Source organism: Talpa occidentalis, unplaced genomic scaffold (assembly GCF_014898055.3).
Source record: "Talpa occidentalis isolate TD23 unplaced genomic scaffold, MPIMG_talOcc4v2.1 talOcc4.14, whole genome shotgun sequence".
Taxonomy (NCBI): domain Eukaryota; kingdom Metazoa; phylum Chordata; class Mammalia; order Eulipotyphla; family Talpidae; genus Talpa; species Talpa occidentalis.
In genome coordinates this window covers 49,767,229-49,783,900 of record NW_023601433.1, presented here as the reverse complement: position 1 = coordinate 49,783,900, position 16,672 = coordinate 49,767,229, and the positions used below count along the sequence as shown (strand labels likewise).

General features: G+C 39.8%; 1 long non-coding RNA gene across 2 annotated transcripts in view; it reads right to left on the bottom strand.

Annotated features, from left to right (window-relative positions):
- Positions 1–7,818, bottom strand: part of LOC119244631 (uncharacterized) — a 104,638-nt gene extending 96,820 nt beyond the window's left edge. The window contains exon 1 of one of the 2 annotated variants that reach the window (XR_005125095.2): positions 7,729–7,818. This is a non-coding gene — a long non-coding RNA (uncharacterized LOC119244631). Of the gene's footprint in view, positions 1–3,559; positions 3,644–7,728 lie in introns of those variants that run through there. The other variant, XR_008551782.1, reaches the window with a different exon arrangement.
- Positions 7,819–16,672: the final 8,854 nt, after the last annotated feature.

Sequence of the window (16,672 nt, the reverse complement as noted above, 5' to 3'; positions counted from 1 at the left end):
TTTAAAAAAACTTTTTGAAATGTAGATTTTTACATCTATTATTGTTAATAACAACACTGACCTAAATGTTTAGTGTCCTTTGTGATTTCAGAAGATGATAGAACAAAAAGGCCAAACTATTTGAAGTGAAGAGAATCAAAAATATCAAAATAACAAGCATCTGGTTTTGTTCATTATAAAGTTGTATGATTCTCAATCCAGGATTTTAAAACATTTTAAAATGTTTTCTACATATTTAGAAGCCATTCTTGACATTTCTTATTTAATAGCAAAGATGCCATTGGAGAAACTATGGTAGAGAAATAATATACATAAAGCAATGGTGAAAAATTAAAATACTCTCTTTAGATAGAAAATCCTTAGGAAGATACAAACCCAAATCTTAGCAGAAATTACAAACTATGAGATGACTGCTGAATGAATTGTTGTTGAATTAGTGTAAGTTGAGATGCTTCTAAAATAACTCCAAAATGGAGCTGCCAGATTCTGTTTCAATAATAAAATAAATGCAGACATGCTTTTATATGGCCTGCCAAAGAAAATATGTACCAGGAAAAATACATTCTCCACAGAGAATGGCTCCTTTAATTAAGAAAAAAAAAAAAAGGTGGGAGGCAGTATCCCTATAAGCATAACCACTCACAAAATAGAGACCTTGGCATAATTAAAAAAGAAAAGACACAGAGGAAAATACACAGACACGTCCCTCTAGTGACAGCCATTGACTGCATCAGTCATAAGAATGTCATTGCAGGCACAATGCTGAACCAGAAATCCACAAAATGATACTGGATGTCATCAATGCAATTACTTGAAAGAAAACTAGAAGTAGAATCTTAATGAGCGAGGGTATGACTGTGAAAGTCTTTTGTCCCCGCAGAGGGTTACCTAAGTTATCTCATGGCAAAACACTCAAAAGCATTATTAAACTTCAAATACTTATTCTTTTACAAATACAAAAATTCCAAATATGGTGGCTTTTTTGGTGGTTACAAAAGCTGACATATAATCTGGCAGATATTTTCAAAAACTGAACATGCAAACTGTCCATTTGAGATAGAGGTGGAGAGAAAATGATGCTAAAATGCGCGAGATAGTACGTAGTATTTACTGACAGAAACGATGTAAAAACTTGTATCTTCATACACACAAATCCGAGATCCAAAATTTCTAGTCTGGCCCTAATTTCTCCAAATGAAGAATTTGTAATGCTTGAAAATACAGAAGTATAAAAATGTCATGCTTTCCAAATAACTTGTAACAATAACCATTTGACATGCAGAAAAATGGAAATTTACTAACTCATAACAAATCTTAAGATAGTAAGTGGGTAGAATAAAAAAATAGTATAATTTGTAAGTGTGGTTAAAAATATGCTTCTTCCACTTGAATCTACAATCCTTTGTGAAGAATATTTTCAGTCATTATAATTAATATTATGAACTCAGGGGCCTCCCCGGTGGCGCAGCGGTTGGACGCTGGGTTGCGAAGCTGCCCGCAGCCTCTGCAGCGTCGGTTCCATCCCGGCTGCTCCCCGGCCACCGGAGGAGGGTCCCACATGGCGCGCAGACCTCCCTTGCCGCCCGCTGCCCCCCTCAGCAGTGTACTTCGGTCCTTCTGCCTGCTCTGCTCCCTGCTCTGGCTCTGGTGGATTTTCTCACCCTCCCGCGCTTCTGACTGTACCCAGTGCTTGTATAAATAAATAAAAATAAAATAAAATAAATCTGTAAAAAAAAATATTATGAACTCAAAACCAATCTCACAAGTTGTTTTTAGTCTTGCTTTATGACTATGTTAGACCAGAATTTTCACTTAATCAGACTTTTAAAATCTTAGTTCAATTTTCAGTATTTTATAATATTTATACTATACCAATATCCAGTAAAGTATGTAAATAAACATAGATAGTAAATAGAAAAGATTTCTAAACTACACATCCTCAATAAATTTTTACTGATAAGGTCACACAATATATTACAGCCTTAAAAAAAGGATAGCTACTCAGAAACCCCAAGGAAAATGCATTGTTTTAGTTCTTTATAAAATCAACTGTAAAAATTAAATGTTCCACACAATAAACATGAACACAAAAAGCAAACACAATTGGAAAGCTAATTACGTAAACATGTTTACAGTTATTAAGCAATGTCATCTATTTGTCTTTGATTAAAAGTCACATTTGTGGAGCATAGTCCCAGATTCTGATTCAGCAGGAAAACCTGTGTAGGCCCTAGAATTTGGATTGTTAACAAGAAGTAACACCTCATTTGAAAGACGGGGAAAGTAATATCTAGGGAGTTAAATTCATTTGGCCAATGGTAATTTACACACTAGAACCAAGACGAGAGCCCTTCCAGATTCATCTTTTCCTTTCCCTTTTCCGTATCCCCCCTTTGGGTAGGTTCTGCTCCAAAAGTGAAAATCTGGTGCCTGCCCTGCTTAATATTAGCAGATTGGAGGAAAAAAACTGATTTAAAGCTTCAGCTGGAAACCACTCTTCACTTGCAAAATATCCTTTGAATTTTCTGGTGAGACTAATGGCCACATTGCTTTAGAGAACTAAAGACAAAAGGTTATTGTTGGGTTTGTTAGTGTTGCCATGTTGCTAGGAGAGTCTATGCGATGGAATTTACCATGCAACACTGGCTTGATTTCCCCAGTACAACCCTGTCATGTGCAAAAGACGCTGCCCATGTGCAAGAGGCGTGAGAGCAGACATCACAAGGCCAAGGCCGGGACACCACATGAAAGGGAAGCTTTCCTCCAGGACCCGACATGAGTAGAAACAGACCTCTAACAAGTACTGACATCACAACAGGGTTCTCACAATTAAAAAATAAGCATCTGTTAAAATCTCAGATATGATTTTGTTTTTGCTTTTGTGATATCCAAACCTGTCCATTTCTCCTGGACAGAAGCTATAACAACAACAGGAAGATGGGCCTGAAATGTGTATGAACATATTTTGCTGGAAATAGATCTGGCTCCACTGACCTGGCCCCAAGCTTTATCTTCCAGCCTTGGAACTTTCCAAGCATGGTGGTGCAAGGGTGGGATATTAGCCCCAACACCTTGTTCATCAGACATAGGCAAAGAGGGGAGCAGAGGACGCAAATGAGCAGAAGAGACATTTCATGTGGAATGTAGGCAACAGAGTGCTAAGTTGTGTGCAGAAATAAAGAACACATATCCATCTCCTTTAAGTACCAGAATTCCAAATGCCACACTCTTTGCTTTGTTATTTATGTCCTAGAAAATATGCCTCCAATTGTTATGTCTGTGCATGCACACACACACACACACACACGTGCGTGCACGCGCTCACACTTTCATTGTGACACAAACCAGAAAGAATAAAGGGAGATTAGACTGATGGTCTAACATTTTTGAAATGTTTGAACACTGCTTTTGAAAAAAACAGTATAGCTCTTAGAAAACATAACTCATTTTTACTTATATTCCTGCATTTTTGGAAGGACTTGTTTTATAATCCCCCCGAACTAAGTATGGTTGTCATTTTTGGAGTCTTTCTGCTGAGTGATCATTTAAGGTCATTTACCTATGACTGTGGGCAAAGGTCCCAGCCACGTGCTCCCACACTTGCTTCTAAATTCTAAATTAAGCAGAAGACCAGACAAGAGGATGGGCAGACTCTGTCCTTGGGAAAAAAATGGGGAAACAAAAGTAGCAAGAAGGATAGTTATTATTATGGGGATAAGTTTCATATCCAAAGTGCTGGGGATCCTCAGGACTGAGGCCTCCATGACTCCAGGGTATGGAAATTCAGCCCACAGCCCTGCACCCTGGTTCCACCCCTCCTCTGGAGAGTGACATATTCCAGCTAATTATTGAGGTGTGAGGGGTGCCTCCTGCTGAACCTGAACCCTCCCTCCTCAAAATCTACTAGTCTGGGGCACTGCTGTCTTTTGCATTGTTCTCTTGCATGGCTGTTGGCTGAAATGAAGGCTGAAGAGGGCTGGACAGGGTGGAAGGGGGCTCCTGCCCAGCTGCCTAAGGGCTGAAGAGATCAGTTGTCAATACACCGAGTCACCCAAGTGGCACAGAGGTTGGGATGCTGTTGGTTCACACCGTGGGCCTCTCTGTAACTCAGGGATGAAAGCCCATGTCACTTATTAAAGGATTCAGTGGGACATGGCACCTTCTTAGTGGCCAGGAAATCATGGTGCCAGTCTGTGTCGTTGTAGGCAGTCAGGGTGTTTTCTTCTTGTCGGAAAGCAGACACTGCAAGCACTAAAGGAGATCATAATCCTGCAGGGCTGAGAAAGCCCAAGTAGATACCCTAACTGCATGGGGTCTCTCCTTTACTAGGGGAGAAGGAAAGGTAAGTCCTGAAGGCCTCAGGTGCTTCACCAAGCCCCTGGCCTCCCATCTGCTGGGGAGAAGGCTGGGGGTGGGGCACTGTTTGGCCTTACCCTGCTACCAGAACTTGGACATTATTGACGCAGGTTAGAAACTCCTGGAGTAGCTCAGCCCTCAAAGTGTCCCTGTGTGTCTGATCGTGGCCTCGCACTGGTGTCTCCTGCCCATTTCAGTTATGCCTCAAGGAAGGAGTAGTTCGCAATACATGCGATGGATTTGTATCTGATAATGAGAAAGTAAAGGAATACTGGTGGTCCCATCTACAGAGGATGAACACACCAAATATGCTCAAAGGAGGGTGGTCTTTCATCTCCCTTAACATTGTCTGACAAAGAGGAAGTCATTTCATCACATTCTGAAAACAACCACCCCTTGCCAGCCACCTATGAAATTCAGAGCATTTCATGTACCAGCTCCAAGATTCAGGGAGAGTGGTTTCATTTATGACTGAGTAATTTCAAAGTGAGCTGACTGCCAGACTAAACAACAAAATTCTGTCCTTGTTTCCAGACTTTTATCAGTGTGAGTCATGTTTTTGTCCCCTCTTTTCTAATAAAAACCTACTCACCTCACGATTCCATGACTCTGCCAGGATTGGGCTGCAACTGAGCAGCAGTGGCCAGAAAGCAGGGCACAGAAACTAGGTTAGGAGATCCTGTGGCTCGAGAGACACACACAAGTTGGGAGAGGAAGGGATGAGGGCTCCATCCTGGGAGAGTGAGAGCCCAGGGGACTTGACATCAGGCAGTGCTTCAAACCTGGGAAAAGCAAGACCCCAAAGTCCAGGAAGTCCGAAAGCAGAGATGCAGCTGAGTAGAAAGCTTGGGGCAGAGAGCCAGCAATAAGCGGAGAGCAGGGGAGGCCAGGGCCCTGGGGTGAATGGAGCTTGACATGGACCCTGTTGCTGTCACATCATTCCCTCTGTGTCCCAGCTTAGAGGCTGGTCCCATCCTGAAGCACCGCTGTACCCACAGTCTGGAGCAAGGAAGGGGAGGATGCTAGCAAGACTGCCAGCTGCTCAAAGGGAGTGGCATTGTTCTCTCTTTGCATTAAATGCAGGGCAGTTCTTTGGAGATGCCCACGCATCTCACTGTTGTAATGTCTGTGTCATCACAACATAAATGGCCAGGATGGAAGTTGGAAAAGAGTAGATGTAAAATTCAGCTAGTGTAAGGAAAGAGTATCGTTGTAGAAGGTGACGGCAGCAGTGATATAAAATAGTGAACTTTGGGGGAGAGATAAAGTAAAAGATTATGTTTAGGGCAGGAAAGTTGGCTTGGTGTTTTTTGTAGCATGGTTTCCCCTGCTATGGGATCGGAAAGTACAAGTTCCTATTTGGCATGATTTAGTAGGTTATTTTTTGAGACCTGGAATGTTTTACCACCAATCTGGACATATTTTTAGTGTTCTCACACAATATCCTCGCACCTGGAACTTGCTCAAATGACAGAGCTGAGGAACTCAAATTAGAAAACTGGTAAGAAACAAAGAGAAATGAGGTATAACATGATAGTATTTGGATCACTTCACAGATCTGCATTGTGCACTGCCCCACCCCGTCACCTGCCTGCCAAGCACCTGGCTCCGAACCAAACCTAAGGACACTGCTTGTCAGGCTGGATGAGCCAGGACCCCAAGGGTGGCGGGAGAAGATAAGTTTATTCTTGTCTTCAAGCTCCCTTTAATGCATCTGGTCGGACTGTCCTTTTGTTTCTGGGGTAAAACACAGGAGTCCCTGACTTTCCTCATCTGTGGATGTGACAAGTGTGGTGGTGGGAAAATTATGGGACCACACCCGAGGAGAGAAATGAGCTAGCATACAAAAATGAACAACGAGGTAAGAAAAAAAATGCCCCAGGCATTTAAATCCCCAAATATCATCTCATTTCAATAATGACTATGGCTAATCAGATGTAATAAGAAAACGTTCATGATTCAATTAGCAGTAAAACTCCTGATGCACCCTACTCCTTCCCACCCCCCATACTGACCTCAGGCTAATGTCTGCAGGAGCCAGTTGCTCCCACCTCAGTCCAATTCACACTCACTCTGTGGCTCTGACTCTGCTAGTGCTAAGAGTTAGGGTGGGGAAAAGGAGGAGGAGGAAAATTAGAGAAAATCAGGAGATTCTCTCCATCTACATGTAGTAGTTGGTTTGCAATCTCAGTGAATGTTCCAGCACCTTCTTTCTCCTGCATGCCTTTGCCAGTTCTCTGGAGACCCTCCAACTCTTCACTCCCAGCTTGGCAACTGTCTGAGACGTGTCTCCAGTGCAACCCCTTGATGCTGTGAATGTATCTCCTCTGATTAACCAAATTTTCTCACCTCCTGGAAATCTGAAGTCACATCCTATTAGGGTGACCTGATTCTCTTCTTGGTCCTCTTGCTACTTCTTTCTTTGCCCTGAACAACCTCATTTTACCCACGGCAAACACTGACTCCTTTGCCCCCAAGTTTGAGTGAAAGTGATCCCAGGCAGCTACCTCTCTTTGCTTTGCCATCACAGCAGTAGACCAGCGAGGCTCTCCCCTTTGGAGCACTCATTCACACTCCAGCACACTGTGTCTGCAATAAATTCTGTCTTCCTGTAACGTGGATCAGGGCCCAGGTGTCCCAATGTATCAGTAGAGAGTCTCCTAGACCTGAATTTTCTAGGTCATAGAATATGCATATTTTATTTATGCATTATAATCTGGTATTGTGGCTGTGGTCTCTGTAGCAGATATGCCTAGTGCCCCATCCACCTCCCCTCCATGCAAGCTGCCCCAGCTCTTTGTCTGAGGTTTCCTACAAATACCAGAGTTTGTGTGGAATAAGTGCTCCAGTGCAGACTTCATTCATGACCTATGGGAGTGAACAGATACACCTTTGCCCTTTGTTAACCTTGGTTAACCTGGTTCATGCCAAGGTTTGAGTTTTACATTGGATCCCAGTTTCCAGCTGCCACAGTGGTAACTTGATTGATAACGCACTCCGGATAGATTTCTTTTCCTCTGCTCTCTTCCTCCATGGTTCTTACCCCAAGTTCCTCCCTATTCATGTTTCTTCCCAAATGAACCCTCCCATTCAAATCTTTGTCTCAGTGTCTGCTTCTGGAGACCCAAAACAAAGACACTTCCGCTTATTTCTGGAAGAAAAAGTTTATTGTTTAAATAAAAGTGATATATAAACCTAATATATTTTTAATTATAAAAAGATAGAAAATGAAAGTAACATCTTTCATCTTCTTGTCTCTCTACTAGTTTAATATAATGCCTATTAGCAATTATTTATTTCCAAAAAAAGATACTATGCAAACATACAAACTTTTAAAAGGTGTTTGGCACCTTTTTCCACTTAATGACATACCTTGAAAAGCACTTGTATTTGCACACACAGATCTTCAACAGCTTAATGGCTTTGCATTGGGTGGCCACACCATAGGCTTCTGGACATTATCCTGTTAGAGAATATTTACAGTTTCTAATATTGTACAGTTATAACCATGCTGTGGCAAGTATTTTTTGTACATATATCTTAGCTCATTAGAAATAATTTAAATAAATTTATAAAATTATTGGGTTGGGGCCTCCCTGATGGCAAAAGGGGTTAAACGTCAGCACTATGAAGCAATCCCCAGCTACTGCAGCATGAGTTTGATCCCCGGCCAGGGAGATAACCCACATGGCGCAGCAGACCTCTCCTGTCTCTCCCATTGCTCTCCTCAGCAGTGTAATTCAATTAATCTGCCTGTTCTGCTCCCCATTCTGTCTCTGGTGAATCCTCTCACACACCCCCCCCCCACTCCACTCACACACCTCTGGCTTACATCCCAGCTCTTGTATGCATAAATAAATAAATTTTTAAAAAAATCGTTGGGTCAAGGGGCATGTGCATCTAATATATTTTCTTTTTTAGAAATAGCTGTTTTTCTCTCTTCAAATTGGTTGCATTGATTTGTACTTCTACTAACAGTGTATGAATGAATGCCTGCAGTTTTGTTTGTTTGTTTTTACTTCTCCAACAATGCAGTTATCAAACATTTTAATATTTATTAACTGTTAGGACAAAAAGGTATTTATGATTTTATTGTGCATCTATTCATATATTTATTAACATTTATAGTTCTTATATGAGTTACATGTTCAAATTCTTGACCCATTTTTTTAATTGGATTTATCTTACTCCTTTTTATTTCTAAGAACTTTTATACAGTGTACGACTACTAGCCTGTAGATGTGGAACTTAAATTTCTCTCATTCTATAATTTAACTTGAATTTTTAATAGTGAAGTTATTTTCTCATAGAAAGATTTTAAATTATTAAATCAAATCTATTTTTTTAATAGTTTCTGGCTTTCATGTCATGTTTCTGAAGTTTATCCTGCCTTGAGCTTTTAAAAATATCCATCTATATATCTCCTAGTTTTTTAATAGCTTTATTTTTACATTTAGATCATTAATCCATCTGGAGTTTATTTTTGTGAATGATGTTTGTTATTGTTAGAAACTACAGAGAAATGAGAGACAAGCAAAGCAATCCTGGCTTAAGAGAACTGAATGCTTGGGTGGTAAGATCAGGGAGTTCCCACTCACCAGGACCTGCTGAGGTTCTTTCATGGAGAGGATGAGGCCAGGCCCTTCTCAGGGTCTGTTGCTGCAGTGGTGTCTGGAGTAGCTTGGACTGGCTCACAAGAACCAACTTTTTTTTTTTTTTTAAAGATTTATTTATTTATTTATACAAGCACTGGGTACAGTCAGAAGCGCAGGAGGGTGAGAGAATTCACCAGAGTCAGAGCAGGGAGCAGAGCAGGCAGAAGGACCGAAGTACACTGCTGAGGGGAGCAGCGGGTGTCAGGAGAGGTCTGCGCGCCATGTGGCCGGGGAGCAGCCGGGGGATTGAACAGGCACTGCAGAGGCTGCGGGCAGCTTTGCAACCCAGCGCTCAACCGCTGCGCCACCGGGGAGGCCCAAGAACCAACTTATTATATACAGCTATTTAAAAAGTGTAATTCTCTGATAGAAGTAAATGCTTTTTAAAAGGTAAAAATATTCCAAATTCATCACATCCTAATTATTTTACTACATTTTACTATTACCTGCACTCCTGAGGCTATTTAATTCTATCCTATCTATAAGGTGGAAATACCTCATAATGGTGTCATTATGCTGATAGCTTAAATAGTCTTGGTGGGAGTGTTCACACCAGAGAAATTGACAAGTGTCACATGTCATGTTCTTTTTTCCTTTCTGGGTTGCTGATGGCTAAGCATTTAGCAGCACACTACTGATCTGGCCCATCTCCAGGTATGTCTATTCGGAGAAGAGACTGGCTTGTGGCAGAGTAAATTCAAGCATCACTTAAAGAGAATCAGACTTGAGGGCATATTGATCTCTTTTATTCCTAATACTCTATGATTCTGGGGATACTCAGAATCACCTTCTATGGATATACTGCCAAGGGAATTTAGCTCAGAAATAGCTGGTTTAGGGAATTGCCTCACAGTCTCCACATTCCTAACCTGGATCTCATTTTGGTGTAATTCAGTCCTTTGATGAGTCGTACTCAGGATTTTCCCTGTAATGTCTCAGATTTAGATTCCAATGTGGCAAACTCACAGAAATAGATAGCATCATTTATCATCACTCATCTGTTTTCCATTTAATATTAAGTGTTCTTCAAACATCTGACTCTTTCTCTAACTGCTATCAAAGTAGCCACAATGTATTGACATTTTTGTTCACTCCCATTCACACGTGCCTCACATTTTGTAGAAAACAAAAAAAAAGTTGGCTGAAAGGTGGCCAGAAGATGGAATCTCACACCCACTCTTGAAGTAATAAAATCAGTATTTATCCCAGTTATAAAGAGAGGCTTTTGTCTTGCTTCATAATTTTTCTTTTTTTTTTTCTTTGAGAAGAAGCTAAAAACATTTAAAGATACATAAAATACACATGGAAAAAATGTGATATTCAAGGAGCTGTTATGTGATCATATGAGAATCACCTCACTCAAAATATGAGAAAGTTACTTTTTTACTTTTTTTTTTGTTTAAACTTTAGAGAGACCTCTAAAGGTGTTTAGCACACATTTAGAAATCCCTACTGAATCGATTTCTGTAATAACTTCATACACTGTTCATTCTGCAACAAATCCACAAACCACAACAACCATATTAAGATGTTGGAGAGAGGAGGAGGTACCTTTTACCAACAGTTTTAATTCTCTTTTACAAGTATACCTTCAAAATCATTTTGCCCACATTTCACAGAGGGCCAGATAGCTCTGTTCACTTTAATCCAAACATTCCAAGCTAATTTCCAGCTCTCCTCCCTGCCTGAAATTCTCTCTCCTCTTTTCCATGCAATCATCTCAGTTCTTCAAGGTTCTTTTCAGGCTTCCCATAATTATTGCCAAGTTTAGTGATGGATTCTGCTTCAGAACGCACAACTATTTTCTACATCACTCATTTGGCATCTAATGATACTTTCCTTTGTGACTTACATTGTTAGTCAATTTCTGCTGTGTACAGATTTATTGCCACGTTTTAAGCTAAATAATTGAATAGGTACAACATAGATCTATTGTCCACCGATTTGCTATCAATTAATTCCTTATTTTTTGAACTATGAAAGAGTGACAATAGGATTGCCTGTTTCTGGCTCACCATTGCACTGAGCATATATGAAAATAAAGATGTCAAAAAGTTTTGAAACATTTAAAACAATAACTTATGGTGATGACAGTTCACCTTGAGAATACAGTAAGGCAATTTTGTGTTTCTGGAGTTCACCATCATTTGATTACCTTTCATGAATCCCTTTCAAAAGAAGCAGAGCTTGGGAAATTTTTTCCCTCAACTCCAACTTCAAGAACATCTATTTTCACTATCATTTCTCATCCAATAGCTCGTCAGCGAAACTTCTTTATTCCCTGGTCATCACTCTTCATTCTTTGATGGTTTTTATTTCTGGATTAACTATATTAACAACAAATGTATTATTTTCTAACTCTTATAGCTCAACATCTGAAATGGGTCTCACTGGGCTAAAATCAAGTTGCTGGCAGGACTATGTCCCTTCCTGGAGGTGCTAGGGAAGAAACCTCCTTTCCTGGCCCTTTCCAGCTCACAAGAATGGCCCCCATTCCATGACTCTCGAGCCTCTCCCTCCATTTTCATAACCAACAAACAAAGATTTTTATATAGCATCATTCTGACTTCCTCTTCTGATTTCTATTATAATACTTAGTGGTTTCAATATTCTTGCAGATCCTCTTTTCAGCATCTTTACCTCTTAGAGCATGAACCTTCTCCCCTCCAATGATTTTGTCCTCTACCCTACCTAAGCCATCCACTTCTATAGTCATACCCAAACCTTGACTTTACCAATAACTACAGCCCTTTAGTGACACCCCACCCCTCCACCCCCCACAATCACACAAGGTGTCCTCATCTGAAGCCCTAGAATTTCTGACAGTGCTGCATTATACAGCAAAGGAGAATTAATGTTGCAGATGGAATTCGTGCTGCTAATCAGCTGACCTTAAATGAAGAGGCTATCCTAAATTTTCCCCGTGAGCCCAATCATAAGAAGGAAGCAGAAGAGGAAGTCAGAATGATACTATATAAAAATTTTAGGGCCTCCCCGGTGGCGCAGCGGTTGAGCGCTGGGTTGTGAAGCTGCCCGCAGCCTCTGCAGTGCCGGTTCAATCCCCGGCTGCTCCCCGGCCACCGGAGGAGGGTCCCCGGCCACATAGCGCGCAGAACTCCCCTGCCGCCCGCTGCTCCCCTCAGCAGTGTGCTTTGGTCCTTCTGCCTGCTCTGCTCCCCGCTCTGGCTCTGGTGAATTCTCTCGCCCTCCCGTGCTTCTGACTGTACCCAGTGCTTGTATAAATAAATAAATTAATTAAAAAAAATTTTACCCACTGTTGTTGGCTTTGAAATGGAGGGAGAAGGCCCAGAGTCATGGACGTGGGTCATTCTTGTGAGCTGGAAAGGGATTTGTCCCAGAATCTCCAGGAAGGGACATAGATCTGCCAGCAAATTGTTTTTAGTGCAGTGAGACCCATTTCAGATGTTGACCAATAAGAGTTAGAAAGATAACAAATTTTGTTGTTTTAAGTCAATAAATTGTGGTAACCTGTTACAGCAACAATAGGTAATGAATAAACCTTGTTTCCAGTAGCAAATAAGATCAAGGTCAAGTTTGCCTCTGAGCCACCCACCCATTTACTCCCTCTTATACTCCAACTCCAACATTTTTTGACCCTATGAAAAATCTACAATCCATTGATGTTACAGCTTTTTTTTACTCTCCCTCAACCCACTCATGTCTTCTCTTCCTTAATTATACAGTTCACGATCTAGAATTATAATCACTTACTTGCAACTTTCAACTCACATGATCTCTCTCCCTTTGTCCTGCTCCCCTGAGAAAAATTTGAACTCTGGTTAAACTCAAACTTCTACCTATTTTGTATTTGAAGCTGCTATTTGAACATGGATGGAGAAAAATACATACTCAACCTAACTGGCTGCACCTTGAATTTAAAACAGTAATATCAAATAGGACCTTAGCGTACCTGCAAATCTCTACCAGGATTCTGTATCCCCTTACCTTCTTGTTTTCCTAAGAGACTATTTCACAACTGTTCTTGGGAAATCTCCAAATTCTCTTTCTCCATCTTTACCCTCTTCTGATTTTGTGTGTTTGTGACCTTTCTTCCTATTCCAGTGAAATGGAATAATCACACTTTCATCCTTACCTCCCCTTGAAATTGCTTTTGATCACATCCCAGGGCTTCCTTGAAGCTAAATCCAGTTTTGGGTCCTCATCTTACCTGACCTATCAACAGCAGTTGACGCTATCTCTTGCCTGCATTTTGCAAAAAATTCCTAAATGGGCTCCTCACTTCTATTTTTGCTGCCCTTGGGTCTATTTTTTACTTAGCAGTTAGAGCATTTCTGTTTTATTTTGTTTTTTGTAGATCAGGTCATGTCACTCCTTAGTTAGCAACCCTCCAATGCTTTTCAACTCCATTTGGTAAACGTCAGAATTCTTACAGTGACCACAATGCTGTACAGTCCCACTACCTTCCTGTCCTCACCTGCTGACATTCTTCCCTGTGTCACTCAGTTCTGGCTTCAGGGGCTCCTCACTGCCCCTCCCACATCCTGTTCCTACCTCAAAGATTCTGCCCCTTTGACCACTGCCTGCATGACCTTCTCCTCCCTTCCTTTGGGGTCTCTGCTCAATGTCATCTTATCACAATGCCTTTCTCTGATGCCAACCAACATAAAAGAATAACACCCCCTGTTTCTGCCCGCCATTCTCTTTACCTTAGTTTATATTTTTCTATGGTATTTATCGCTATCTGAATTTATATATTTATAAATATATACACAATATATGTTTTCAATTTGTACATTTATATATTTATATACAATATGTGTCCATATGACGTTTTAATGATATATAAAACATTTATATAATGATTTTATATATAATTTATACACAAGAAATGTAAGAAGTGACAATGATATAGAATATAAACAAATGTTATACTATCAATTAGTCAATTATATATAATGTAATTAATTCACTTATATTGTGCTATTTTCATATATTTTTTAAATTGTATTTCAATAATTAATATAATTATTTAATTAAAATATGAATAAAAATAAGTCAATATATTTAATATTATGCATTATTATTTAATTACACAGTGAGTTTTAAATAATATATTAATGTATAGCACATAACAATGTAAGTGTAAATAAATAAAAATTGCTAAAATATAGAATACAGTAATATATACTATTATATATTAATGTAAATATCATTTTTATGTTATGCTGTATATTATATATATTTATTTTTTCTTACACACTAAAAGAGAAGTGCCATCAGCTTATTTTGCTCCCTTGTTTTCCCTCCAGCATTTAGAAAAATATATATGTATAGTTGAATAAGTTTGTTGAATGGATATAAGAATGAAAGGAAATTTAAAGTAAAATCGAGCCCACATTTAAATTTGTTATAGCTCGACTGTGGATCTTTGTTTTTGTTCTTTTGGCAGCAGGGCAGGTAAGTGAATTTTCCCAGCTTCCCATGTCTCAGCTTTAGCTCTCATCAAATATTGATGTTTGATCCTGAGAGTTAGTCTACCTAACTAATGCATCTCAATCTCATGAGGGATCTTCTCCAGGGAAGTCCGGGAATCCTATGACGTCACCACTACCTAGAATTCTTTTGCTGTCTCTTTACAATCTTTCTTTAAAGGTGCCATTCTTATGGCATGAGAGAAAGGAATAGAAGTTAATTATTGATGTAGTAGGTGAATGTTCTCTTTGATATCTGTGAAAATCATTACCTTTTTAAAGAAAAAGCTTAACAAGTAAAGCAGCACTGCATTTCCTGCTGTGGGAGAGAACAGCTCAATTCCAAGACACCACTTGAAAATTGCAATTGCTCAATAATTACCATATAATGATTGTACTAACCCAATGCTATTCTACTTGTTACTTGGAGTAAACATATACTCCTTGGGAAATCAAATAAAATATTTTTCACCTTTTATTTAAGTCTCAGCAACCCAAGAATTTATGAGACATTTATAGCTGGACGATTATAGTGGGTTTCAGTTTTAACTATGCTGCGTTTCCATCTAGTCACAAGGTAATGTTACTGATTCCTTGTAAAATGGGGCTGGGAGCAGAAAGAATTGTTTTCCATTCCCTTATTTTAAAATAATGGATACATTTCTGCAGAAACTTGGGTTTTGTAAATATTGGATTTACTTCCAACCACTTTGGGGTAGAAAACTATGGAATTTTGAGCAACCCAAACACTTCATGATCTGTATCATTCCCTTCAAATGAAAAAGTACACACAGCATATGTAATAGTAGGAGGTGAACACTGAGGTTTGTTAAGGCTTTAGACAATGAGTTTATGACAAATTTAATTTATGAATATTAAATAATAGACAAATTATACTTTAAAGTACCCGTAACTTTAAAGTGCATGAATGATGCTATGTGATGGCTGACCGATAATGGTCTGTGTTAGTACCGACTCACTGGGTACTAATAGCATCATGATTATAACTGTCTCACACTCTAGCTTATTTCATAAGCTATTTCTGGACTGTAGATAGGAATTTCACCAGCTCCGCAGTCCTGTCAGCATTGACTTTGATAGTGGTGGCAAAGTAGTTTAACCCAAAGGATTCAATTGAGGAGCAGACAAGAATAAAATTAAGTCTAAGTGTGCCAGAACCTGACATGAAATTAATTGATGTACAGCGAGGTAAGTACACGGGAGAGATTTTACAAATTGGAGAATAGATGAATAACCTGATGGGGAATCACAGAGAAGCTTATGGTAAAATGAGTGTTCATGTAAAAAGCTATCATTTGCTCATGTTTTCATTCACTCAACAAGTGGGTTTAGCGCTGAGGAAATGGGCCTCCTGCATTCTGTGTGTGTGTGTGTGTGTGTGTGTGTGTGTATATGTGTGTGTGTGAACGTGCATGCGCATGCGTGTCTGTGTCTGTCTACAGTGGCTGTGGAAAATTCTCCATATTTCCCATGAAATGCCTGAGTCACTGCTCAGTTTCAGGTCCTCGGAACTTGCTAGTCCCCAGTGAGGTGGAACTCTTTCTCCTTGCTAGAGCTCAAAGCCAAAGAGGAAAGGTTTGGATTGTGAATGAGGAAAATATCAGTTGTAAACACAACCTTTTAAAATCCATTCACAGGTAAAACAAAATGCTGAAGGGCATGCTTTAGTTCTTTCTGAAAATCCAACACTCACAGGTTTAGAAGCATTTTCTATTGATATTGGATGACTCCTGTCTCATCAGGAAGTCATACTAAAGCTGGAGGTTTCCTATCATCCCCCAACACAGCAGAAGCTGTGCTGTAATAGACACCCTAGACAGATCGCACTGCCAGCAGCACAGATGCCAGCAGCACTATCAGCAAAGCATATGTCTACACTGCCCTCTTGCCCAGTTCCTAAGGCAGAATGCTTCTCAGGCTAGATCAAGTAGCGCTCTTTTAAGACCCTGCCAGAGTCAACCCTCTGACTTAAAAAAAAAAAATAGTTATCTTGTATGAAACTATTATTGAACTAGATTTACCTTCACCCTTGACCCTGAGACTAAAAAGAAACCTGTTATCTGACATGTCTATGGCAGAGCAATAATTAGTGTTGTGGGTAGATCGCAAACTCTGGGGATGCTTCTGTCCTTGTGCACTTGGGCAAGATGCTTAGACTGTGCTTCAGTCTATACTCTTGTAAAATGG